The following is a 25,254-nucleotide window of genomic DNA, read 5'->3' on the forward strand; positions in this document are numbered from 1 at the left end:
TGGAGGATGGCATTAGGAGGCTTCTTCCGAGGAAAGTGTGCCTTTATTAAAGTCCTGGACCAAATTGCCTCCCTGTTGCCCTCTCTCTTTATCAAGAGACATGATGGGTTATTACATCTGTGATTAAAAAAATCCGTCATCGGTATGTTTTGCTTTTCAATTTTGTTGGGAGGTGATCAGGATGTCAGTTCTCAGAGGAGCTGGAAGATGGAGAAGAGGGAACATATTTTGATATTTAGAGAGCCTTTTTTCTGAGTTCACTGCTGGTGCTATGGCTCCCGTGCCTGTGGGAGGTCATTCAGTTGACCACATCTACCCTTCCAGTTTCTGCATAGCAGGGGTAAAGGAAATGGGCCCGTTGCTTGCTTAAGCCAGTGACCAGTCTGTAGAGCTCAATACACATCATGCTGGAATATTTTAGAAAATCCAAATGTGTCTCCTTACCATGACTGCTCTGTACTACCTAGTACATACCTAATATGAAGCTTTTGGCTTCATATTAGCCTCATCCTTACCACTGATTTGGGTCTAAGTATTTCAGAAATAACTTCTTTTCACTAGAAAGCATGTAGAACACAAAACTGAGCCCTGGAAATTCAACTAATGTGCAGCCCAGCTGCACCACCAGACTTAGTTTCCACACAGATAACAAAACAAGAGCAGATTAAGGCTTTAGTTTCTCTGTGGTGAAACCACCTAGGGCAGGACTGCCATGGGGAGTAACAGGGAGGACCAGATCCCCGCCTACTGTCCCAGGGCATCCTGACTCATAATTGCATCCTAGACCCAGCCTGACTTCCTAACCAGTTCCTCCTTTCTCCTCCCCACTTGGGTATCCTGCTTTGTGCTAGGGGAACCGCTGAACCCTGTCTCTTCTCTCCTTGAGCAGACTTCAGTGGATTTCTCTTTATCTTGTCCTGTGGTTTAGGACTTCATTAAGTGACACACTTCTACTCTTTTAGTCTTATTTTTTGTTTTATTGGGGTCCTTCCACTAGACTTCCACTTGAATTATACAAGACACTCAACAGTCTAATTAGCTACCACACAAGGGCCTCTTGCATTTTCCCTAGCTTTGGGAAGTTACCACTATCTGTCTTTCTATAAGATTTATGCATTCTTCACTTTGGTTATCAAAACTGTGGAATTTTCCTAATCTTAACCACATGTTATCTTTTAATTCCCCCCATGAAAGGTTCCTTGTTCCTTTATTGGGTGCCAGATGACTCGCAGTGTATTTCTGGCTCCTCGATGAGACACTGAAATTCCCCTTGGTATCAGCTACTTATTTCTATAATCAGCAAGCTCTTTGGATCTTGCCTCCATAATAGGAAGTGACCTGACACTTAACATATGGATCTCCTATGAGGATTATCACGATGTGTACTCTGGGGCAGAAAGGTTTGTATACATGTTTAATCATAAACCTCAGCAAGTATTAAACCATTTCTTATACCAGTGATTCATAAAATTTGTTCTATAAATATGTAATTGAAGGACTGAATAAACCACCTTTATTAAAAACTCTACAATGGTACTGTGATTTGGAAAAAAAAGTAGCTGAAATGGATAACTCCTTGACAAGTTTATTACACTGTTTCTTACATTTAACTCCAAGTATAAATAAATGCAGTTTAGTAACTCGACCTCTCTTTGAAGTTATCTGAATGCTCAGTGTGCTCTCCAATGAAAGAGATCCTCTCTTCTCTGTGAAATGCAAAGCAGATGATGGCAGAAGACCCAATTAAGTCAGCCCCTCATCCTGTGCCGGAGGAGTGGCTGCTCAACATTTGTTGTGTGGTTTCTTCAGCAAGGATGTTTATGTCTAACATGTTCTTTTTATCTTGAAATAAAAAGATGTTTGCACTCATGATCGACATTTTTATTGCTTATTATGTGACTGACCTGTGCAAGTATTATCCCCATTAATTTTCATAATAATTCCACAACCTAGATATTATAATACACATCTTAAAGTGGAAGAAACTAAGATTCGGAGACTCTAATTAGATTGGCCAACGTCACACAACTAGCCAGTAGTATAGAGACAATTCCAGCTCAAGTCTGCAAATTCCAGAACTTATGTTCTTTGTAGCACATCAAATGGTCTTTATATAGTCTCTATGTTTTCTTGCTTCTCTTTCTTTGTGCCTGCCCATTCCCAATCCTATAGAGCATCGCCTGATTCTGTAGCCCTGAGTGTCTTTCCTTGTGCCCTACAACTGTTTTCCTTCATTTTGAGAAGGGATAACTGCTATAATGAGAATCTCACAGAACCTTAAATCTTATCTCCAACTTCTCACTGTAGATAAAGATTTTCATCCATGTCAGAGAGTCATGTGCACATTGAAGGGCCAGTTTCATCTTCCTGCCTATACAGGATGCTCTTTGAGGGCAGAACTGATGCCCTGTCATTAATTTCATATGCCTAAGAGTGACTAGAACAGGTAAAACACAATGCAGTCCCTCAGCATACATTGTGGGGATGAAATCACAAAGAAAGGAGAGGAAGAGCAAGGGAAAAAGGGAAGAGTTAAAGAACAATAGAAGACAGTATATAATTAAGTGCTAAATTGTGTGGTTCTGACTAATTATAAAGCCTTTTAAAAGAAATGCAATTTTATTACTTTTAAGAACATAAAGTTAAGTTAATTAATGGCTAACAATACGTTGTCAAGTAGCTGTCTTGTCATTCCCACTGTAATTAATCAACATCTTTTTTTGCATAAATGCAAAAGTGGACCTATGCCCAACCCATCCCCATATTATTGAGAATTTTAAATTAGCACAGGCTTGAATAATGAGTTTTTGTTGTATATTTTATTTAAATATATAAGTATATATATTGATAGAGTAAGCAGAGACATTTCTAGATAATTTTTTTTTTGTCTTTAATGAGTACCAACAAGAACCTCCACAATTGTTGAAACAATTATAGGACCTTATTTGCTAAATTTAGGCACATTTGCTTAGGATAAATTTCTTGTTCCTCATTTTTTGATTAATTGAATGATTTGTTTGTGTTTTTTAAGGATTTAAAACAGCCTTTTTTTTTTTTTTGGTTTTTCTCCGGTACCGGGAACCGAACTCACGACCTTGCGCTTGCCAGGCAGGCGCTTTTGCCGCTGAGCTAAATCCCCAGCCCCATAAAATAGCCATTTAAGGCTGTTTTATTTGCTTTTTCATGAAAAATAAAATAATGAGAATAATAGATTTAAAAATCATCATTTTGCATCATTTTGATACATGCATATCAATGTTTACAGCAGCACAATTTATAAAAGCTAGATCTTGGAGACAGCATATGTCTATGAACAGATATATAGATAAGGAAAGTGGATTTATACACAAAGGAGTCTTGCTCTTGCCATGAAGAAAGACAAACATGAGGCATTTGTAGGTAAATGGCTGCACCTTGAGAACATAACGTTAAGTGAGATCATTTAAAGCTGTTTTGAAAAGCTAAAATGGGGCTGGGGATTTAGCTCAGTGGCACAGCACCTGCCTGGCAAGTGCAAGGTCATGAGTTCAATTCCTGGTATGGGAAGGAAAAAAAAAAACAAAAAACTAAAAAGCTAAAATGATGTTTCAGTGAAGATGCTGAAGCAAGCAGCACACCTGAAAGGAGGATAGAGCATGAGGACCAGGAAGTAGAGCAGGACTTGTCAGCTGTTGAGCAGAGGGAGCAGACAGAGAAAGGGCTGCTCAACAGCTTCCAGGTTTCTCCCCGAGGTGCGAACCTGCGATGAAGTGGGGTACACAGAAGCTGAATGACATTTGTTAGGAAGACCACAAGATACCTCTGGGGCTTCTGGGCTTCGGATGCTTATGAACTATGTAATTAGAGTTATTCAGAGAACAGCAGACATATAGCAGAGAAGCACATAGTGACGGCCATTTAAGCCAGTGTTGTGGTCACTGACAAGTGCGGTAAATGTAGCTTTATACAGAAGAGTGGTGTTGAAGTCAATAGCGAACAGGGCAAGGAAGGGCATGCAAAGATCCAGGAACAGGTTCAGGTATGTTTACCTGACAAATGGTTTTGAAAAGCAGCACCTGGAGAGGTCAGCACAGCGTTCTGGAGAATGCTGTTGAGGAAGCTGACAAGAAAGCATTCTAGGAAGGGACCTATGATGTAGCACAGAAGGAGTCTCCTAGATGCCACTCATGATGGCGGGCAGTGGTGGAAAAGCCAGTTCAACTCGAGCTGGATGTGGATGGGAAAAGAGAAAGTGGCCATGTCTGCCACAGAGCATCTTTCAAATAAATTACTTAAAAGAAGTGGGTAGCAGAGAAATCAGGAGAAACAAGGAGTCATATTAAGAAGTAAACCCAATCGAGAAAGCATCAGAATGATTCTGGTTCAAGGATGGCACCATCTCCCACACTGAAAGAGCAGTGAGGTGGCTGTGAACATTTATGACTTCAAAATGGATTTGATGAAGGAAAAGTTGAGTTCACTATTTCATTTTTAATGTCTTTGTTAAGGCATGATTTACATGCCATAAAATTTATCCACTTTTAAGGTTTTAAGAGTGAATTTATAGAGTTGCATAACCTTCACCACAATCTACTTTTGGAAGCTTTCCATCACCCCAGAACATTCCCCTATGTCTATTTGCAGTTAATCTCCACTTCTCCTCCTACGCTCATGGCAGTTCCTGATGTGCTTTCAGTATCTATAGATTTTCCTTTTCTAGACACTTCATAACATTGAATTCCTACAATATGCAATTGTTGCATCTGGCTTTCTTCACAATATTTTCTTAAGTTCACCTATAATAGAGCATGCATCCATAATTCATTCTTTTTTACTGTACACTAGTTTTCCATTGCAATGATGTAGAGCATTTTGTTTATTCATTTGCCAGGTGTAAGACATGAAGATAGTTTCCAAATTTGAGCTATATAAATAATGCTGTTATGAACATTCACCTCCATATCTTTAGGTAAGGTTATATTGTCATTTCTTTTGTGGAGAGTTCTAGGACTGGAATTTCTGGGTCATTGTTCAGTTTATTTAATAATGGTACAACTTGTTTTCAAAAATGTCTGTAACATCTTACATTTCTACCGGTGACGTATGAGTTCTTTCTTTTTTACATCCTCCCGGATCCCCTGTGATTCTGATGATAGTTTTTCTATTCGGTGTATAAATGTGTCTTCTTGTGGTTTTAATTTGGATTTTCTAATGATATTGAAGAGATTTTCATATGCCTATTACCATTCTTATATCTTCTTGGATGAGGAATCTGTTCAAATCCTTTGGTGTTTTAAAATTGCATTAATTATTTATATATCATGGTTATGAGGCTTTTATTGGACACAAAATTGACAACTATTTCTCCAATTGGTGGTCTTTCTTCTTATTTTCTAAATAATGATTTTTGAATCACAAAAGGTTTAGATTTTTATAAAGCCCAATTTATCAATTTTTCTTTAATAACTAATTTTTTTGTTGTATCTAAGAATTTTTGCCCAATTCAACATCATGAAGATTTTTTTATTTTGTCATGGAGAAAATATAGTATTCACTCCTACATTTATATCTGTGATTTATTTTAATTTTTATGTTCGATATGAGGTAAGATATCAATATTATTTTTTTCCTTTCTTTGTTCCAAGGATTGAGGTGAGGACCTTGCACTTGCCAGGCAGGTGCTGTGCCACTGAGCTACATCTCTGGCGAATGTTCATTTTTATTCACATGGTTATTCAACTATTTGAGACTCACATTAAAAATATATTTTCCCTCATTGAATTCTCTTAGGAATTTTGTCAAAATTCAGTTGATCATAAATAGGATTTATGAATCTTTGTCTGTTTCTGTGAATGAGATTTATTTCTGGAATACTGTTCCATGCCTCTCCTTGCACCAGTACAAGAATGCATCACATTCTTGACTGCTATGTCTTGATAGTAAATTTGAAGTAAGGTATTATAAATTCTCCAACTTTAATCTTCTGTTTCAAAATTGTTTTGGCTTTCCTACATCATTTGCATTTCCATGTAGAGTTTAAAAACAGATTGTCAATTTATAATACCCTACTGAGATCTTAGTAGGGATTTTGTTTTAATTTATGGATCAGTTTGGGGAGAATTGCCATCTTGACAATATTGAGGCTTCAAATCCATGAACATGGAATGCCTCTCACTTATTAGGTCTATTTTAATTTCACTCCACACTGTTATATAATTTTCAAGGTAGACATTTATTATTAAATGTTTAATTCTTCTTGATTCTATTGTGAATGGAATTCTTCATAATTTAGTTTGTCTTCTCTGTTGTTAGTTTATAGAAATATGATTGGTTTTTCTATACCGATGCTGTTTCCTTTCACCTTGCAAAATTGTTTATTAGTTCTATTAGTTTTATATGTACTCTTCAGAATTTTCCACATCCAGGATTGTATTGCCTGAAAACAACGAATTTTATTTCTTTCTTTTCCTGTCTCTTGTCCCTGTCTATATCTTTCCCTTCCTTTCTTCTTTCTTTTTCCTTCCTTTCTTTCTTCTTTCTCTCTTCACTTTCTCCCTTATTGCACTGAGTAGATCCTTATTTTTGTGTTGTCTATGTTCCTATAGAAAAATATTCAACCTTTTGTCATGGTCGTATGTCAGCTGTAGATTTTTCATACCCTGATGTACGTTCTGTCAGAAAGGGGCTGTTTCTTTCCAGTCTTGTTACCTGAGATTTTTTTTTGTCATGTGTGTTGAATTTTATCAGACATATTTGCTTATGAATTGAGATGAACATATGGTTTGATTTTGATTCTATTATATGGTGTATTTAATTAATTGATTTTCAGATATATTTCTCTGATATGGCCCACTAAGTTTTGGGGACTAATCTGCTCTATACATTGCTGGATTCAGTTTATTACTATTTTATTAAATAATTTTGCATCTGTGTTCATTAAAGTATTACTCAATTATTTTTTCTTATCTCTTTGTATTACTATACTACCTAGTAATATACACCTCATAAATAAGTTGAGAATTATTGTATCTTTTCATGTTAGAATTTGAGAAGGATGTATATTTTTATCTTTAAATGTATTGATATGATTCATCTCTGAAACCATATGGACTTGGCTTCATTTTGTGAATGATTAATTACTAATCTGAATACTTGATTTAATTTTGCTCAGATTTTCGACTTTTTGAGTCACTTGATGTAATTTTTATCTTTTGAGAAATGTGCCCATTTTATCTACATTGACTTGTTGGTATGAAGTTGTTAGTAATATTTCCTTCTAAACTGCTTTATGATCTGAAAATGTTAGGGCTTCTAGGTTCATATCACTAACTTCTATTTAACCCTGATTTTTTCTTTTCTTTCTCTTGGTTAGTAAAACTAAGGATTTGGCAACTCTATGGAATGTTCAATGAAGGATTTTTTTTCTTGGATTTTTTGAATGTTTTTCTGATTTCATCTCATTATTTCCCTCTAATCATTATTATGTCTATTGCTCTGTTTGACTTTTATTTCACTTTCTCTTCTTTACTAATTTATTAAGGTGGAAGTTTAGTTTATTGATTGAGACTTTTTATCTTTTCTAACATAGATGTTTACAGTTGTAAATATCCCTTAAGCACAGCTATAACTGCATCCCATAAATTTTTATATATTGTGATTTTGTTTCTATCCAACTTAGTACATTTTCTGGTTGTTGTGACTTCTTTGATCCATGTGCTTTTTATATCATTTAATTTCTCAAGATACAGAGATTTCTGAGATTTCCTTCTAGTTGTTATTACAAGCAACACAATTACCATGGTTTCAGCTCTTTCAAATGTATTAAGACTTATTTTTGCCATTTTTATTGATCCCTGGAGAAGTTCTATGGGCATTTGAACCAAATATATATATTAAAGGCACTGAGTGAAGCACTTTAGATAAACAAATTAGATCCAAGTTGGTTGCTAGTATTGCTCAAGACTTCTCATTGTACTGCCATTTACTGAGGGTGGAACATTGAAATTTCCAACTTTAAATGATGCATGGTCTCTTCTTAATTAAATTTTGTCAGTTTTTGCTTGCTGTGCTTTGAGGTTGTATTTTAGATTTGCATATGTTTATAAGCATTATATGTCTCTGATTAGTGATCTTTGATTATTCTTAAATGTCTCTTTTTGCCTTTGAAATATTTTCAGTCTTAAACTCTACTTTGATATTAAAACTGTTACTTTCCAATCTAGTTTCCTTTTTCTTATGGTTACTGGATTATATAAACAACTGGGACCTTACCTTACTGAAAAGTTTTTGCACATCTAAAGAAATCACCAATAAAGTAAAAAGAAAACCGACAAATTGGGAAAAAATTTTAGCCAACTGCCCCTCAGACAAAGGACTTCCATTTAGGACATACAAAGAATTTTTAAAAACCAGGCCCCCCAACTTCAAAGACCCACTACAAAAATAGGCATCTGAGATGAATACACACTTTTCTAATAAAGAGACACTAATGGTGAATAAATACATGAAAAAATGTTCAATGTTATTGGCCATTCGAGAAATGCAAATTAAAACCACACTGAGATTCCATCTCATCCCAGAAAGAATGGCTATCATGAAGAAACCAATCAATAACAAGTGCTGGACAGGCTGTGGGGAGAAAGGAACCCTACTCCACTGCTGGTGGGAGTGTAGATTGGTAAAACCACTGTGGAAATCAATTTGGAGATTGATAACAAAACTAGGATTGGAAGTCCCATTTAACCCAGCTATTCCTCTTCTGGGTATTTTCCCAGAAGAATTAAAGACATCATACCACAGCAATATATGTGCACCTATGTTTATAGCAGCACAATTTGTTATAGCTAAATCTTGGAAACAACCCAGATGCCCATCCACTGAGGAATGTATAAACAAGATGTGGCATTTTTATACAATGGAGTATTACTCAGCTATTAAAAAAAAATAATCTCGAGGGGGCAAGTAGAGACCATACTCATAAATGAAATAAATCGGACCAGATGGGTAAATACCATATTGTCTCCTTGGTGTAGGAACCTAAAAGACTAGGTAAAACTCAAAATGTACAATAGATGATAGGAAAGGGAAAGAAACTGCTCAAAGGAAGGAATGACTGCATTATAAATTTCTTTTTTCCTTTCATTTCCAACATATTTGTAGGCTGCACTTAAAGTGTAACTATCATAGATTATAATATACATTAGGTTTTATTCTTATCCAAAGGTAAAACTTTTCATGAATTTACTTGCAATTTATATTTTGTATTTATTTTCTGTGTGTTCTAGTCTTTGAAGTGTTTTAGGTTTACCGGTTGCTCCAAGAATTACACTGCTTATTTTAACTTCTCCCAATCTACTTCAGATTGATACTATCTAAATTCTGGAGAAATTTATAAAAGGATTGCTCCAGCATAGCTCTGTTCCCACTTTTTGTGTGGTTATTTTCAGATACATTATATTCATATATGTCATAAACCCAACAATATAATGGTATAATTTTAGCTATTGAATTTTTCTTTAGGGATGGTCTGGTAAGGAATGAGAGGGAGGTATTTATGAGGATTTTTATATGAATCTGCACATTTGTCCTTTCTTGTTCTCCTCATTCGTTCCTTTGAATTCAAAGCTGTAGCTGGTCATTTCTTTTTATTCTGGAATACTTTCTTTAGCATTACTTGTAAGGTAGATCAACTAGCACAAATCATTTATCTGGAAATGTATATTTCTCCTTAATATTTGAAGAAGAGTTCTGTTGCATATAACTTTTCTTTTTTTTTAGTCAGTACTAAAGATAGAATCTAGTGCCTCACACTTGTGAGGCAACCACTTTACCACTGAACTACAACCCTAATTTTTAAAGATTTCTTTGCAGGCAGGTATAAAGGGCTCTTCCCCGTCCTCATTCTGGTCTGGGAAGTTTATATTTGTAATCCCATGGAGTTATTAGAATTCTAGTGAGTTAATTCCAGTATACCACTTCCAGTGCAACCCATGGCGAGAATAAAGACACTAGGCATTTTTGTGGTTGTGGGGAACTAAGGGAATCCTAAGTCCAGCTATGATGATGGCTAACTGGAACAAAGGCTTCAACTTAGGGCCAAACCCAGTTTTATAATTAATTTGTAAAGAAGAGAGTGGCTCAGGGATGAGTGACTGTGAGAATGGTGGGAAGTATGTGAGTGCCATGAGCTGGGCTAAGTAGGAAGCCTGAAATCACCTTGCACTATGCAGAGAGAAGGATATGCAGAAAGAGTAATCTACATAACACAATTCGAGGTAGAATCTAATATTTTGGGGTCAGTGCTTCAGCTCTGATGGGTAATTTTTTATGCCTTAGGAAGTCACAGCCTCTTATCTTGAGGCTCCATTCCACTGGACAGCATGGAGTAGGGCTCTCCCTCCCGCATGGCCCACACATGTTTTTGGAACTATGAGGCGGGGCTACACTGCCCTGTCATCTTGCTTCAAAGACAACACATCAACACCTTGGTTAAACCAATTTGCATTGCTTAAAGCCCATTGAAGGAATAAGGAAAAGTCCTAGCCAGCTCTGCACATATCAAAACATGGAAATAGGGCCAGGTTAAGCCAAAATGGAGACAATTGCTTTTCTTTCAAGGAGGGTCGTCCAGGTGGTCCTCCACAGGCAAAGTCTCTCTATGTTGTTCAGAATGGCATGTAACTGGCAATTCTCCTGTCTCAGCCTCCTGAGTAGCTGGGGATACAGGCATGCATCACTGAACACAGGTTTGATACAGCACCTATAGTTAATAATATTTTGCTTGCCTTTTGTGCTTTGAATATGTCATTCTAGTGCTTTGACCTTACTGGACATTTAGGTTAATGTGCTTAAGTTTGTTTGCTCACCACTGATGAAATCAAAGGAGCTCATATATTTTGGTATAAAGAAAGAGAAAAGGATTGATTGAAAGCTGTTTATGGGGAGATGGAGGTGCCCATGTGCTTCAGATCACCATCTCCCTATGCACAGGCGCAAAGGGTCTTTTACTGTAAGGGACACAGGGGAGGGGAGTGCAGGGAGACAGTGCAGGTCTCCATACCTGCTTTATCCCTTCTGGCCCTCTTAAATCCACTCTCCCTTTTCTTTTGGAAAGGAAATTTGGGTCTTGCCTCCTGGCGCCACCCTTTCCCTGGGGCTGAGGAGAGGTGAAAGAGCCATCACGCTCTAGGCCTGAGGAAGTTTGGAGAAGTCACTTGTTTCTAAATGGAAAAAAATCTAAATTTTAAAGCTCCATTTTACCATGCTGATTACATTGTCCTTCTTTATTTCCTATGAGAAGTCAGCCATCAACCATATTAGTGCTCTCCCATATTTTTTCTTTTACTGCTGTCAAGATTTTTTTCTATTTGGTCCCAAGAGTTTGATTATTATGTGTGAAGATTATCGTCCCTTATACATATTCTACTTTGGATTTAAAGAATTTATTAGATTTATGGGCTAGTATTTTTCATCAAACTTGCATGTTTTCATCATGCTTTTTTTGAATGTATGTTTCTGCCTCTTTGTCTGTATCTCTCTTCCACTTTGGATAGTCCCTTTATTGTCTATGCTGGGATTCTGAGGCTTTCTTCATTTTTCTTTTATCTTTTCCCCCTCCTTTTCAGATTGGATACTCTCTCATTATTCCTAAGTGTATAAATTCTGCCCTCTCAAATATACAGTTGAGTCCTCCTATAAAAACTTCATTTTTTATTATACTTTTCATCTCCAGATTTTGCATTTGGTTCTTCTCATTTATTTCTTGGTGGAGAATCTTGATTTATAGATTTATTATTTTCATATCCTTCTTTAATTTTGAAAGCATATATTCTCTAAGTTCTTTAAATGTATTGAAGCTTTTTATTGCTAACTTCAACATCTGGTGAGAACCAGGCAGTTTCTATTGTCTGCTTTGTTATGTGAGTACAGCGTACAAATTGTTATTTCTAGGCATTTTTAAGTGGACACTATATATTACATCCAATCTGCAACCTGATCATTAATCTCCTCCTCTCCCTTAAAAATTGTTTTGGTATTTTTAAAAAACTGTCTCTTTGTTTAGTAAATTGGGCAGTTTACCTTGTTAAATGTCTTTCCTACCATGCAGTTCACAGTCATTATCATCTCAGTTTTGCTACGTTTTGTTTTTAAATATATTCTTGTTTTAATTTTTTTTTTTTAAGTCTAGTTTCTGAAAGGTAGCACTTGGGTCTCTATAGCTAAGTAGTCAGCCAAGAGTTGGGGTTGTGCTCAAACACCTTGAAGCACTTTGTATGTAAGAGAGCTCATTCAAACTTCAAGCCACTTCACAATCGTTCTGGTATTTGTTTTTTCCTGGAGCATTTCCATGTTCCTTCTGCTCACATTTGTAGTTTCACGGTGTGCTACATAAGCATGCAGGGCCAATGTGAACCCCTTCCAGGCACACACTTACCCTCCCTGACTGAAACTTCCAGAAGTCTAAGTGTGGGCATCACCCACCATGCCAAATCAAGTGAGTCCCTGCGCTGGGCCAGAGGTACTGTTGGACCTCAAAACCTGCCCTACTTTGGAAGAAGATGTGGTCAAACCAAAGAGTCCCTTGGTCTTTAACCAAAGTTCAGCAGTTTTACAAGAGTAAATGCTCCATAGGTTGTCCATCTCTGGTCAGTTACCAGCCCATGGGGATGGTTGTTTAGGTTAGTTTTTATCAACTTTATGCTCTTATTATTTTGTACAGAATACTCACCAATTTTCTTTTTATTTTGCAGTAGTAGAAGTCAAAGGGTTTTATTTAGCAGTATTCTCAGACAGTTACATTTGTAGTTGGGGTGATATTTCCTCAGAATTCATGTGACATTGTCACAGCTCTCTAAATTAGTATGTAAACTTTTAATTGCATGTGTCCTGGCAAAAGATATTTCCCCCACTTTGTGAGTTGGCATAAGCCTACTTAAAGGCTCTTCTGGGCTTAGATTCCCAGATCCCAACTCTGACTATGAGGTAGAGTACAGGCCCATACTCGTCGAGTAGAGTAAAGTCAGTTGGCACCCCCGGTTAAAGCTTGTGTTGAATTCACTGGTTCAACTCAGGATGGACATTCTCCAGGCAGTATCAGCCCTGAAATTGCCATGTAAGCTGAGTGCCTCAAACTGTGTGGAAGAAGGCACAGAAGAGAGAAGCTAAGGAAATGTGCATTGTGGTCCTTTACGATTTGAAAGCTGCAATTCAAGAGCTGTTAAGACCTTCAGCTGGTGATAATTGGATTTGTAAGACAGTGCAACATGTGATAAAAACACTCCTGCTGGATGGGATCCCAGTTTTCTTCTATCCTTCCTATTAATGTGATAAATGTTGCTGTCTCAGCTGATAGGACCATGTTGGATAATCAGATTTGAATCAAGTTTGAGTTCCCCAGACTGGCTCCACACAAAGCTCGTGGGAAGATGTACAGAAGAAAGAAGCCTGTAGAGGATGAAAGGGGAACCTGAATTTTCAGGAAAGTTTTGCTTTCATTAGAAAGCTGTATAGTGCAGGGAAGAATCGGTAGCCCTCTTCCCATGCTTCTCCTGTGTATGCCACATCCCATGGACATGGGGCTATTAGCTCAGTGTCCCTGGGCGTGTGCTTGAACTGAGGCAGGGTAAAAACAACAGTATCTCTTATTGTGGGTGTTGGGGCAGGGAGGAGCCAAAATAATGTTGGAAAATTAAACCTCTTTTAATTAAAGCTGATGGCAAACAAACGTGAGTAATAGGGCATTACAGCTGGGGAACAGAAACAGAGTTTAAAGCTGAATGGCTGTGAAATTGAGTCCTCTGGCCACAGCTGGGCCTGTGAGAAGGGCTGAGACCCTGGCAACGATGCTGCTCTGGCTGATGGGGTGACTGGGCAAGGGTCATTGCTCTCAGGATTGTTCCTGAGACCCTTTGCCTCACCCAGTGTCAACCTTTTTCTGGGCTTTCCCGTTGCTGGGGTCTGCTCACCAAGAACATTGCACAGGCTTGTGCAAGCTCTTAGAGGAGGAAATGGTGTTGAGAGTGCTGACATTGAGGGGGAGGCACAGAAGGAAGGGCACGATGCATTTGTTTGCATGTTTTTAAGCAAAGATTTTCTCTGTGAATTTCCCCAGAGATTTCAGATTGTGCCCGTCACCGTCAGCACAGTCCCTTGGTCAATTCCTGCCACTCTGTCCTTGACACTGGTCCTGAAGAGCCTGATGCACAGGGCCACTTTCTTCCCTGGTGTCACTAAGGGTGCTCCTCGTCCGGCCGCACTTGTGAGAGAGGGGTGCATTTCAGGGTTCCCTGGTACCGACAGCCTCTGGCTCCATCGTACTCTTGACCTCCAAGGATGTGTCTGTCACTTCCCTCTGATTATTTGCCTTAGGCTTCTTTATCACTTGCCTGTCACATTCAGTTGATCTTGGTGCAAGGTTAGCAACATACACATAGAAAGGTGTACTGAGCATCATGCATGTATTAGGACTGGCTAGATCTGCTGTGAAAATAAACAAGCCCTGGAGATTTTAATGATTTAATGCAAGGACATTAATTCTCACTGCCTGGAGTAGGTGGCTCAGTCACACAGGGTGTCTCCTTACTCACCCGTGAGCTGGGGTAGGAGTTCCTTCTGTGGTGTGGCTCCTTAGACACCACCTTGGACATGTGCTGCACAGGCACAGATGGAAGGGGGAGAGGCTGGGAGGCTGAGCCATGGTACATGGCAGATTAAGGAGGACATTTTTACGGCTGGGCCTGGAAGAAGCCCCTCTCTCCACATGCTGTGATCATATAGTCATACACATGCTATGAGCATTATTGAAAGGGAAGCTGGAGAGTGGCATCTCCTGTGTGGCCAGGATTTGATGAGCAGTGGCCCATCCTCTGCTTGATCTTACATCACTCTGTCCAGGTATTGGGAGACTTTAAAAAGTACTGACAGCAGGGTTTGCATCTAAAAGATTCTGATTGCATCTGAGGTGTGACCTGAGCCAAGAAGGAGAACCTTGAATTGCTCTAGAATGATTTTTGAGGAATACCTTTCACCTCTGATGTTCTCTACGCAAGCACATTTCATGAGGTTCCAATGGACTTTAATAATCCCCAAAGGCTAGCAAGTAATAGATTTTTATGTACTAGCTCTTCCCTTTCAGTCTGAGGAAACCCCCCAGCTTTGTATAAACTGTAGACAAAATAGAGATCAGGGAGCTCAGCAGAGGAATCCTGATTCTGTCACTGGCTGATCACATGACCTTGGGCAAGCCCATTGATTCCCAGGGTCTTGTGTCTGCAAGAGAAGGGTAGCAGCCCTTACTCACAGATGTTGCTTGCATTATCTAATTAATGAGCACAGAGTGTTTGGGAAATACAAAGTACTGTGCAAATGCTAATCATTATGATGAATGCAGTGCATTTTGCAGATTCCAAAGTGCTGTGTGTATGCTCATAATTATAATTATTCCAAATACCAATAATATTGCCACTTCTGATGCACTTCTCTTGCAGTGAGGGTTTAGTGGGTCCTTTGGGTTAACATCTTGCCCCACAGTACGAGGAAATCTTACTAAGCAGCTGCTAAATGCCTATTGCTCCCCACCTCCTGCGAAGTGTCATTCATCAGGATTGCCAGTGCCATGTATGCAAACCATCGTCAGGTCCACTTACGTGAGATATCCCAGGCTGTTAGGGCACTACCATCTCCTGTTACCGAAGCTTTTCTTTAGGAAAAGGAAATGCCCGGAATATAGAGGTCATCTGTTCCTTTGCATTTTCATCAGAGGCATTTTTTCCATCTACTGGTCTTTTATCTACAATAGCTTTGTCATCTGCCTCCGTTCGCTGCTAAGTGTGCGAAAGAAAAGTCTCTTGTGTATTGGTGAGTGTTACTAGGCTCCAGTGCTGACAACTCACAGATATTATCAGCAGCAATTGCTGCCGAGAACAGGACAATTATTTTTGCTGTGGCTTTGTTTGCTCATTTTTAGCCTGATTTTGATGAGGGGGAGGAGTTGTTGGAGAAGGCGATTGTTTTCCTCTTTTCATTTTCAAAGAAGGGATTGATATTGAGGATTGTAACACTGGTGCGGACAAAGCAGGCTGAGACAACAGAGCAGACGGATGATTTTAAAATTCAGTTAGCAATTAATAGACCATTGTTCCTATGTTCATGTGCACTCGAATTCTCATTCCCTGACTCAAACACACCAGCCCTGAAGTCCTCAGTTGTTGCACAGTCCTGCCTCCTGATGTGTTCAACTTACAAACAAAGAAAGCCATCCTGAGGTTTATTGCAGTTTAGTCAGGGATCTCCTGATACAAACTTGGACTTTCCACTTAACCCAGCTCTTTCCTTCCTAAGAATCCTCCTTAAAGGGTTAAAGACTCGTATTATGGTGACACATGTGTACCCGTATTTTCAGCACCATATTCAGCTAAATCTTAGAAGTGGCTTATATGTCCATAAACAGATGAATGAATAAAGAAAATGTGGTAAGTATGCATGAAGGAATACTACTCTGTCATAAAGAAGGATAAACTTGAGTCATTTGTAGGAAAATGGATGCACCTTGAGACAAAATAAATCACAAGTGAAATAAATCACACACACAAGCTTAATACTCCTTTGTGTCTGTTGTATGTGAAACCCAAAACATAAATATATTAAAGGTCCCCAAAAAGGTAAATGCTAGGAAATAGGGAGATAGATCTTTTGCTAAAGGGAGGGGGACCAAGAGATCAGGGGAGGAAATGAAAAAAGAATTGAGATGTGTTATGCACAGGTACCGACCCCCCACAGTGAATGCAATTAGTATGTACTGCAGACATAACTAATAAAAAGACAGACTTGCCTGATTACCCCTAAAATAGACCCCTGCTGCCATCCTGAGCAGCTGGTACGATTTCAGAAGCCCTGAAGACTGTACTCCATTTTCCTTTAGTGTGGCTATGCATGATAATGTATGCTGGGTTGCTTTGCTTTGGCCTGGTATATGTATCAAGGTGATGAAGGGTCAGTCCTGATAGTCTTATGCCAATCTGGTGCCATATTTTGAAATGTCTCTGATAAATAAAAAAAAGAAAAACTATAGTAAGTATCTCTACGTATAGCAAAGATTCCGACTTTTATCATTTTCTGTCTTTCTGAAGAACTTCTTTTGACATTCCTTGCAAAGCAGATCTATAGGCAACAAATTCCTTTAATTTCTGAGAACCTGAGAAAGCATTCTCTTTCACTTTTGAAAGATAATTTTGCTAGATATAGAATCCTAGGTTCCTATTTCTTTTGTTTTAACACTTTAAATATTACAGTCTTTTGTTTCCTTGTTTGCATGGTATCTGAAGAGAGATCCAATGTAATTCTTATCTTTGTTCCTCCTAGGCTAGGATAAGTCCCCTTTACTCCCAGCCAGCTTCTTTCAAAACTTCCTGTCCTCAATGTTCTGCAGTTGATGATGTGCCTAGGTGCAGACTTTTTAGTATTTGCTCTACTTGGTATTTTCTGAGCTGCTGAATCTGTGTTTGAGGTCTGCTTGTTTGTTGGTTTGATTTGTCTTTTAGAGACAGGGTCTCGCTTTGCAGTTCAGATTGGTCTTGAACTCACTTTGTAGCTCAGGCTGGTCTTGAACTTGCAAAGATCCTCCTGCCTCAGCCTCCCAAGTGCTGGGATAACAGGCATGCACCACCATATCTGGCTGTGCTTGATGTGTAGCATTTGTTTTAGGAAACTCTGGGTCGCTATTGGTTTAAACATTGCTTTTGCTATGGCAAACAGAAACACTGAAACAACACTCAGGCTTTGGAGGTAGATATATTTACATTGATGGGCACTGATCCAGACCATTCCAAAAATGTAAAGCCCTTATCTCTGATGGTCTAGGGCTTATATGGGGTTTGCAAGTGGGAATATACAGAAGCAGAGTACTTGGCTGTCTTTCTTTTTATTTTATTTATTTAAAAGAGCAAAAGAAGGACAACATAGCAATAGGGGGATTCACCGAATTACAGACAAAGAGGTAGAACATTATCAATGGTTGTTATTTTATTTTTTTATTTTTATTTTTATTTTTTTTTTTGGTTTTTCTCCGGTACCGGGAACTGAACTCACGACCTTGCGCTTGCCAGGCAGGCGCTTTTGCCGCTGAGCTAAATCCCCAGCCCCTGGTTGTTATTTTACCTATTGGTATCTTCAAGATAGTTTCTCAGGAAAACAAATAGACAAATAATAGTGAGTTACAGACAAAAATGGTAGGAAATTACCAATAGTTGTTGTACTATACTTTGTTTTCTTCCAAGTGGTTTCTAAGGAAAACAAATAGAGCTATACATGAGAGATCAATTAAATAATCATTGACTATTTTCAATTGGCTGTCTTTCATTGGTTCTTACAATATGCACCCTAGTGACCAGCTATATATCACAGTGACCAGTGTTTCTAAGAGAGAAGTATCAGGAACTGTAACAGGAATTGTTACCTGGGCAACTAACAGAGACTGAAGAAACTGGCTGGGGCGGCATTTTCTGTTACACTTTATTCCTTTCTGTCCTCTCCTCCTTGTTTTCCACTGCACATCTGTTATGAATTTTGCTGTTGGCCCACAGTTCTTGGACATTTTGATCCTTTTTCTCTTTCATCTTTTTTCATCTTTGTGCTTCAGTTCTGGAAACTATGTATTGATATTTTTTTTCACATTTACTCATGTTTCCTGGCCATATCCCACCTATTAATCAATGCCATTCTTTATGTGTGTTGTGATGGTTTTGATCCCAGCATGTCCTTTTGATTATGCCTTGCAGTTCCTATCTTCTACTAAACTGTCCATCTGTGTTCATATGTTGTCCATGTATTTGTTAGAACCCTCAACATATTAATCATAGTTGTTTTGCCATCCCAGTCCCACAAGTCCAAATGCATTAATTCCCATAATCCCATAATTCTAACATCCAAACGTTTGCTGTTTCTTCACACTATGTTTCTAGTTGTTTGGTTGGTACTTCTTGTGTTATATCATGCCATGTATTTCTATTGTTTAAATGCAGACATGACATCCTGGGGAAAAGCCCTGAGGAAAGAAGGGTTTGGTTGAAGTTGTTGTGTTTATCTGGCTGGAGATTAAGTTGTGCTTATTGTTTATTTGCTTTAGCTGTATGTGTGAGAGGGTTACTTGCTTTTTTTTTGTTGTTATATCTTTTAGTTCTCCTAAAAATTTATCCTAAAAAATCTGAGATGCAAATTTTTCCACTTGCATCCCCTTCTTGCCTGTATGACCCAGGCCTTCAATGATGTCCAGGTAAGATGCGAAGAAAGGGTGGGGAGTGTCCCATTGTCTTCTTATTTTTTTACTGAGCTTGGTCCCCTGCCTGTGGCCTTCTCAAGACTGCTTCAGTTTTCTTCTTTCTATCAGAAGAGCCAAGAAGGCTAGAAAGGATAGGGTTTGGAATTTCCCTCTTGCCACTTTGCTTAGACTTTGATAAAATCATTTTTTTTTCCCAGGTCAGGGCTCTGAGAAAGACAGAATGCTCTGAATGTGTTTCAAAAATGCCATCTAGCCTCTCCCACTCTGGGAGCCATGAGGACACTTTCCTATCTTTACTGTAGGAACATAGTAAAGCTCAGGGAGGTGAAACTGACAAAAACACAGAGTCTCAAAAATCTGGGGACCTTTGGAGATTTTGCTTCCCTGGCTGTGCACACAGTTCTTCCGGCAATTCATCAATTGTACCTTAAATTGTCTACCCTTTGTAGTGGTTCGCAGGGAGTATTTATTTATTTGTAATTTTATTTTTTTTGTGTTGTTGGGCTTCTGCCCCAATAAATTGTGATTCTCTGTATCTGTCTATTTAATTTGGGGGTAGCAACTCTCTCTGCAACCTTTTAGGAAGTTTTGAGAAGAGCTGGTCATTATCAGTTTGCTTGGCTTATTTCTTGGTGTGTGACAGAATGATGACTTCCAGGATGTTTTGGTGCCAGGCTGAAAACTGGATGTTTTTTACTCAAATAATTATCACTTTACAGAGACAGTCCATGCAGTCCATCAGGCAGAAAAATAATCACAGAGGCCTTTAATGGTGAAAAAAAAGTGGGGGATAAAGTAAACACTGACTTGCAGGCACTATTCTTTAAAAGAGATTTTTAAAAAGATAAATGGGGAAAGACGTCAAAGGACAGTGGTATAAAGTCAATTCTGTGTATTATTCATGGGGAAAGAATAATCAGCAAATTCATTACAGACCCCTTGTTTATGTAGGAAAGTCTTATTTATGAGGCACCAGTAGAGTTCCACATGAGTGAATTTGTCATATAACTGAGCTATCATCCTTTAAATTGAACTTAAAACATTACAATCCTTTTTGATGGAGTTCTTTCTCTAAAATACATTATTGTTCTGTCTTACTGAGCAAAGCATAGAGAATGTCATTTATCTTGTTACTTAGGTAATGATTGTAAACATCAGTCACAAGGTGACGCCATCAAGATACGGAGCAGCTCTACAGGGCTCCAGAGGTGACAGAACCATGTGCACCATGCACACTGCATCCGTACGTCCATTGTAGCTCCCTGATGCCATCCTTTCCACCCTTCTCACCAGCTACCCCAGAGCTCCACACAACCCACCTGCACCACCAAAAGTCAGATTAAACATAAGTAATTTTTATCAAAGTCCACTTAGTTCCTAAAATCATTTTACACACTTTTTTGTGACACACATGTAAAAGCATTGCTCTACAAGGTAGGGAGAGTTAAACCAAAACTGTTGTTTGTTTAATTTCCATCCAGATGTTCTGCAAGAAAGTAAAGTCCTGGCGTATAGGCTAAAACTAAATAAAACATGACATTTTTGTCTGTGGAGTACTATAGAGGAAGGCAAGCCAACACAAGGAATGAAAAAAGGACTAGGGGTAGCAGTGGTCATGAAGCTTCCCTGCTGTGGTGAGATTTAAATAGAAACCTGAAGGAAATGATGAAAAATGCTTAAATATAGGGAGAGAGAACTGCAAGTGCAAAGGTCCTGTGAGAGATGTGTGCTAGGGACAGGAAAAGGAAGTGGCACATGTATCAGGGAGGGAGGGAGAGAAAGAAGGAAATGAGAGAAGGAGATGGGAGATGATAGGAAGAATGAGCTGGGTAGCTACTGTCAGTCATAGTAAAGACTGAGAAACCCATGGGTTTTGTGGACTGTGCACTTTCGGTTTGTGTGGATTGGCTGAAAACTGTAGACTGAGCTCAGACCTTTGCTACATGATTATTTTCTGGAGCTCAGGCTGAAAAGACAACTATCTGTGAAAGCCAGATGCTCTTCTGGCACAACAGAGTGCAAAAGGTCAGCCTCACAAGCCGCACACACCACCAGCTTCATGTCTGTTCGTATCTTGTCTGAAATCCTCCCATAGCCAAAGCATGGTGCTGCTCTGAATAGCAAGGTGCAAAGTCCACCTTGCCCATGGTGAGAAAGAAAAGAATACAGAACTCTCATCAGGGGTTCAACCCACCACACTCAACCAGAGGGAGGGATGGTGGTGGTGTGTGTAAAGGGAGATCAGTGAAGAATAGTGCGCCAAGAAGTGACTCCTTCTTTTATTTTCAAAGAGTAACTGAGAATTTGGGGACAGTAGTCTCCAAGGGACAAGTTGAAAGTAAGAGGAGTGTTAAAGAGACAGTGGCCACATTGCTACATTCTGAAAGAGGGGAGGCAGCAGTGAGCAGGGGATACCGGTGGGGATGGTGTGAAATAGTGATGCTCTGGTCTGTTTTGTGGGTAGAGCTATCAAAACTCGGTAGCATATTGGATATCGGGGTCAGGAAGGATCCCAAGCATTTGGGTTAGAGGACCTGGAACAATTATTAGGGAAAACTGGACAGAGAACACTCTGGAGGGCTGGGGTGGAGGATCTGGAGCTCTGTTTTTCCATGTAAGGAGTTAGATGCCTTCAGACTTTCAAAGAAAGATGCCAGGTGGGAAGCTGCAGATTTCAATCATGGCTCAAGGAAGAAGTACAGGCTAGAGGTTGGGTTAAGGGAAATTTTGCTGTTACAAATTTTTGTTGATACAAAATACATCTTGAAGGGCCAGGGATATAGCTCAGTGGCATAACTGCCTGCCTGGCAAGCTCAAGGTCTTGAGTTCAATTCCCTGTACAAAAAAAATACATCTTGATTAAGATGTACTTGTCTTTAATCTTGAAAATAATATTTATTCTTATGTGGCGGAGTCTCTAAATTCTTCTGTATTCTGTTTTTTTTCCCACTGCAAAACATCACAAGCCTAAACATTCTGAGCTTTAATCTTTTTCTATCTCCTCCTCTATCTTTTATTCTTAATTGGTACTGTGGAAGAATACTCTGCCTCTTTATTTTTATTTACTCTTCAATCAATTAGAATCTATGTTGTGATTACTACATTTAGTAAAACTGGTGTGACCAAAGTTCCCAAACTCTGCGTATACCCCAACTGCAGTCCTACATGTTGATCTGCCTGCTGCATTCACGTTGCTCCAATTGCCACCTTGCCCTGGAACCCTCTCCTGGTTTGGCCTCTGCAGGTTACCCTCCTCGCCTGGGATTTTATTCCTGTTGATCCATGCTGTTCTGAACTTGTCTTCTCAAATGCCCTTTCCCTCCTGTGCTGACTCCTTGCACATTGGTTTTGTTCATGGTCCAAAGCCATTAACCTTTCTATGTGACAAGTCTCCTCCATTCTCTGGATTTTTACTGGTTTGAGTATAGGGATTGCCCATTTCACTATCTCTGATCCTGATCGTTCAGTTGGATGTAATGAAAGTATTGTATTTCCACCTACATGTTGGACATATGCAAATCAACATATCCCTAGTTAAATGTCCCCTGGTGATTGGAGAGATAGAGCCCATCACTCTTCATTTAAGTTTCTGTCAAGAGGACCTTCTTACAGGTGTTATGCTTACTGAGGCCCCATTTCATCACCTCTTGGCCTCTGAGTTGAAATAGTGTTTCATAAAGGGAAGTTTTTAAGCTTTCTTTATCTTTGTTTTCATTTATTCATGATTTAAGACATCTAATTCTGATGACACTTCTTTTAAGAAATCTCCTTCCTAAGAATGCACTTATTTCATAATATGTTCACATTGTGTGTACTTTTTAACCTACTTTTCTAAATTAAACTCTCCAGCTTTAGGTATCCTTTAGTGCATTCCAAATACATAGATCAGGACCTGGCACTTAGGAAGAGCTCAGTAAACATTTTTTACCTTAATAGAAATGACTTCTGATCAATGAATCCAAACAAAGGTAAGTACAGCTGTAGACTCATCATCTTCTCTACCCCATCACTTCACCTCCAGGATTCATAACAACTTTGATCCATTCAGAAGTATTTTCTCCTTTCCAATGATACACCCATAATGAGAGACTGCTCATGACTGCAGGCAAGCAGCACTGGATGATTTACATGAGTTTTGACAACTCCTCAGAAAGAAAAAGTGGCATAATCATCCCTGGCTAGATTATGAGTGTGTCTCATGTTATTTCCAGGCAACGTAAGCTTTTATTTTTGTTGTGCACCAAGTGGACTTGGTGTCAAGCAGTCAAATATCTGGCAATCTGCCTGGCTGAAGAGAACATAAGTGGTGAATAGAACATTATAGTGTGATAATGATTTCCAGCAGCTATTGAAGATACATTCCAATGCAAAGTTGAAAGCTTTATTTTTCAGGGGAAGAAATATCGACCCTGTGGGCAATGTAAATAACATAAAAGCTGCAGGTATGGAGAGATGTCCAGTCCTGTCAGCACCGTGGTGCTCTGACCAGCACTAGGTACTGTCTCCTGAAGTCAAATGGAGGCTCGCTTGTTAGGAACAGTGTTGGGTTTCCTCCGATGCTGCTACCTTCTCACGGAATGTGTCCTGGCAGGCAAATGTGGCATGTGTGAGTCTCACTGCAGAGACATTTCAAAGGCATTCCTAAATGTGAAGTCAAACAAAGGCATCTCCTGATAAGCCCTAATTAGCCACAATACATTTGATGGAGTCTTGCTTAGTTCTTTGAGAAAAATATTTTATGGGTCAGGGAGAGATTGTCAGCCTGCATTTCTGGATTTGTTTTGTAGACCTAATAGTTAAAATAAGAATCAGTAGTTCTTCATACATGGCTTGACACTAAGCATGTGACTACTCTTCATTGCCTTTTGAAGAACTGGACCTTATAGTCCTTATGCTTCATAGAATATTGAGTCTAGGAAGGAGTTGAAGTATTATCTTGTCTAATACTTCTATTTTCAGCAAAGAAACAATGTCCCAGAGATAAAGAACACATACATAGTCCTATGTTAACTTGGATATTTTTTTTTTGAGCCATTACTGAAATGCATGACTCTTTTTAACCTTATTCAAATTCTGGTGATCTTATTAATGCAAAGGGGATTTTTTTGAATAGCACTAATTTATTCCAGAAGATGAAAATTTTCACTGAAGCCTTGCAAATGCGTAAGGATCTGGAGAGTGCTAGCTCTCTCCTGTTTCAGAGCCTAGGGAAAATGTATTTATAGTACTTCCATAGGTAAAATGCAAATTATGGGGTCCTCAGTCTTCTCCTCCTTGCCCAAAGTTCAACTGCTACTGAGGATTAATCCTCCTGGGTTGCATTACTAAGACTTGTTTCATAATCAGCTTCCATGTGGGTCCAGAATTTCAATGTAACTAACTTCAAGATCTATACTAAGTAGGTCTGTGCATGCCGCAACTCACTGAAGAACACTGTCAGGTTACTGGAGCTCTGTGCTCAGAAGGTTAGCCAGACAGAAGCTTGCTTCAGTGAGCAATGGAGTGATGGCAAATAGGTTTCCATCCAATTCACATAGAACTCCTGGTGCCATTTTGATTCCCTTCCGCAGTCATTGTACATCACTTACTGCTATTCCCTTGACACCTGCTTCTAAACAACATCTGAAGGTTGAGCATTTATAGACAAAGGAATCTGGAGAGAAGGAAAGATTCTGTTTTTCTCCTTTCACACTCTGAAGGAAATGACCCCACTGATCTTCAAAGGATTGCTCCCCAATTTTACCGCACTGTGACTGGCTGATTTAATGCGAGTATCTGCACTTTTTTTGAGTTGGTGATTGTAATTTTCCAGTCTTTGGCCTAGTTGCTAAATCTCTGTTCTACACATACACTCCAGGTATAAGTACTTTATCTCCAAGGGAATATTGCCGTTATTAGCATATTTCTGGTCTCTTAGCACATTGCTAGAGGCAGTTATAAACTTATTTCTGCTTGCATTTCTGATGCTTTCTTTCCACATTTTTCTATTTTTATTAGTAAAA

At 38.9% G+C, this 25,254-nt stretch overlaps 1 protein-coding gene across 1 annotated transcript in view; it reads left to right on the top strand.

Moving 5' to 3' along the window:
• The window catches only part of Ntm (neurotrimin), a gene marked incomplete at its 5' end in the record, with an annotated part of 414,849 nt that overhangs the window by 111,463 nt on the left and 278,132 nt on the right, over positions 1-25,254 (top strand).

This window comes from Chinchilla lanigera, unplaced genomic scaffold (assembly GCF_000276665.1).
Source record: "Chinchilla lanigera isolate Chin_1 unplaced genomic scaffold, ChiLan1.0 scaffold00011, whole genome shotgun sequence".
Lineage (NCBI taxonomy): Eukaryota > Metazoa > Chordata > Mammalia > Rodentia > Chinchillidae > Chinchilla > Chinchilla lanigera.